This window comes from Melospiza melodia, unplaced genomic scaffold, assembly GCF_035770615.1.
Source record: "Melospiza melodia melodia isolate bMelMel2 unplaced genomic scaffold, bMelMel2.pri scaffold_45, whole genome shotgun sequence".
Classification (NCBI taxonomy): Eukaryota; Metazoa; Chordata; class Aves; order Passeriformes; family Passerellidae; genus Melospiza; species Melospiza melodia.
This window is the reverse complement of record NW_026948772.1, coordinates 4,457,166-4,460,696: the sequence shown is the minus strand read 5'-3', so window position 1 is coordinate 4,460,696 and position 3,531 is coordinate 4,457,166.

Below are 3,531 nucleotides of genomic sequence, written 5' to 3'. Positions count from 1 at the left end.
CTCATCCTGGATCCTGACCCTACACACTCATTTGAAATGTCCCTTCCTTCCGCAGTAAAAGCAGGCTTCAGGCTCCTTCGTCTCAGTGTCCTGACCATTCCCTTTCATCCCAGTGTCCTGACTATTCCCCTGTCTTCGCTTTTCAAACTCTAACTCCTTGTTTGTACCTCCCACAGCAATTTATCCTCCATCTTGCCAATTATCTACCCTTTTCCAACCTTCATCTACTTTCTTCAACTTTCGTCTAATATAGAATCCTTCCCATGCCTATGCTATAGAATGCATCCGCAGCAGTGCCTGCCTAAGCAGTAAGTCTGGGTCTAGTGGGAGAGGGGGAGCCTGAGGTGAGGGTAGAGGTATTAGGGGGTCCTCCTCAGGAGAGTCCCTCTTCTTCTTCTCCTGTTTCTTTCGTTCCGCCAATTTAAACACCAATGTATCTGGTTGCTTGACCCATATTGCTAATCACTTTCTTCTTGACTGAAGGGATTTTTACTGATGGGCCAATATACACTTTTAAAAATTTCTTTTCTTTTCTCCCCAAATTTCAACACAATAGTGAATCGTCTTAGCTTTATTCTTCTCCTTAGTGCCCGGAAAATGTCTCCAATTTTCTAACATAAACCCCAACAAACTATCTTTTGGCACCGGAGAAACCTAATGAAAATAGGGGGCTTGCTTTTCCCCTGTCCCATCCTTTCGGAGTGCCTCTCACACACAAATCACCACTCGCTTCCCCTTGATCGTGGCCCACGTCCTCGCGGACTAATGGGAACCGCACTACTGAGGGTCCACACTCACTTGGGGAATCCGACTGTTGGTTCCCCTCTCATGCACACCTCACTTGCTCGCACTCCAGGATCCCTCGCCCTCCACGGGCTCATCTGGAGCATTCTTTTGTCCATCCTTTAACCGGACAGATCTCGTTTCTTCCGGAGTGCCTTTGCACTCCGGGACCCTTTCTCCAGGATTCCAACCCCAACCGGACGGATCTCATTTCTTCCGGAGTGCCTTTGCACTCCGGGACCCAAACTTACGTGTCCTGCGTTTTCGTCTGGACCCTGTGCACAGAAGATTAAGGGGTTCACCGGTGTTTCCCTTTGCTTATTACCTAAAGTTTTAGGTTCGTCGGTGGACGTATGGTAGGAAGGTCGGATGTTGGGCCACCCGAAAATGGGGTGGGGCGCCTCCCAAACTCCGTCGCTCCCTCACCTATGACCATCCGAGTCACGGCACCAATTTGTTATAAATGGAACTCCGCAATGAGTTAAGTTGCCCAATTGGAATTTATTAATTACAGCAAGCATAGGTAATAAACAAAGCAGCGCTGGGCAACAGGGGAGTTGTGGGGAGTCCAACTCCACCAACTGCCGCACCCAGTATCTCACAAATCCCCTTTTTATACTAGTCCATTTCCGTAGACGTGTTCTTCCCTTGGCACATGCTCCAGTTGTTGCTAGGGGGTCGTCTTCTACCCTCTGGTGGTCGTTGGATGAAGGCTTGAAGTCTTCCTCAGGCCTGTACTCTTGACCTCGGAGCTCTTGCCTTCCTTATATGGGGTGGTGTTTGGCTGGTTTCTGTTTCTCGGCTAGCTCTTCTTAGTTCCTAAAACCTTCGCCTTTCGCATGGTTAGTATTTGTGCAATACATGGTTGAATTTCGCAAACAATAGTAACTTGATATATATTATTTTTAGGTTATGCAGTTATGTATTTCTTAATCACATATGATTGCTTGACTATGCATCTCTTAATCACAATCATAAGGCTGACCAGGCTGACCATGTATTTCTTATTCACAATCATATGGCTTTCTATATCGGGGTTTAGTGAACAGGGCTATCCATTACATTTAGTAAATACGTAGGGAAAAAATACCTAAGCATTTTTTAATCCTTTGGGATATTGTGATTAATATTCTTAGAAAGAAAACCTTGTTGAACAAGTGTGAAAACACAGAGAGAGGAAAAATAGCATAAAAGTCTTTTAGAACAGGGCATGTAATAAGGACTGCAGAACTAAGTAATTCCTCCAAGGGCAGAATTAGCAAAATATATCACCAAGAATACCTGCCAAGATACTTCCTTAAATCAAGGGAAATGGGACCTGCAGCCATACGAAGTACAGCCAAAGCAAATGAAAGCCTTTGGAAAATAGGGAATTTTGCCAGTGACATCAGTCTGTCTGGATAACTGAGGGATGCCCATCATTATTGCACTACACTCCTCAATATTTGCAATGTCTTTTCTCACAATTTCTGTGAAATTATTAAGCTGCAGTTGTTTACCATTACCTTAAGCTCTTACGGGAATTACCAAGCACTATGTATGTTTTTCTGTAGCCGAGCAGGACTTGAGTTTCCCAAATCTTCTACAAAGCAGAAGGGAATCACACAGCTACTTGTGCTAATGTTAATGAAGGGTTTCATGAAAGCAGGTGAATGAGAGCATTGCGTTGTAAAACTTCCACATGCAAGAAAACAGGAGTCCACTTAGAATAAAACATATAAGGCTAGCATGACATCAGAACAGGATAAAATGAAATTGCTAGACAGGAACTGATGCATCAGAAATTAGGTGTATCATTTCTGATACATCTGCATGCATTTGCAAGCTAAAACAGAAAAAGAAGGGCAGAGATAATAAGGAACGAAAATTTTAAAATTGCACTGTGCAGAAGAGACACACAAACCACCAGTGTGAACACAGCTGGGAGATTCAGCTTGGAGGTGGATTAAAGTGAAATCCATTCACTGAAGGTCTCTGGTGAACATGAGTGCAAAGACTGAGGAAAAAAGAAGAAAAGTTTAATTTCTGAAAGCTATTTAGATTCCTGGAAGCATTGTCTAGAGACCTAAAAATCTAAAGCCTCAGAGAATCTGAACCTAAAACATCCCCAAATGGATTGATCAGGTATGATGTGCACATCTCTGCTGTTTTCAGAGTCAATGAAATTGACAATGAGTGTCTGGAAATTAGGAATGCCCACCCAGATTTTATCTCCCTTACTTTAAGAACACCTTAATAAGGCACTTCAGGAGCTGAGCACTGACATTCGCACCCCGCTCTATTTACTTTACATTTGAATACAGGCTGGTAGAAGGAGAAATTTTGCTTTAATTTCTCCCCAAATTACCTGTTACACTTTCAGGTTAGGAGCAGATGTAAAATTCAGCTAATCACTCTCTCTATGCATGAATATTCCACTAGTGAACTGACATACAGAACATCCTTTTTTCTCTTTTGTACCTTCCTAAATGGTGCCCAATGAACAGGACTCTTGTATAAATCTCACAGAAAATCACCAAAATTGCTGAAATTAACACTCAATTCCCTGGTAAAAGCTTCTAAGAAAAGGCTTGACAGAATCACTGAACAAACTGAAACTTGGAAGAGAAACACGCATTTCAGCACTGATCAAGGGGAAAGAAAAAGAAATGCTGTAAAAATTCCAAGTGGAAGGTAAGGAGAAACACAGGAAGCAGAGAAAGAGCAAGCCCCTGTCAGATGACCTGTGCAAGGTAACTTTGTGTCCCA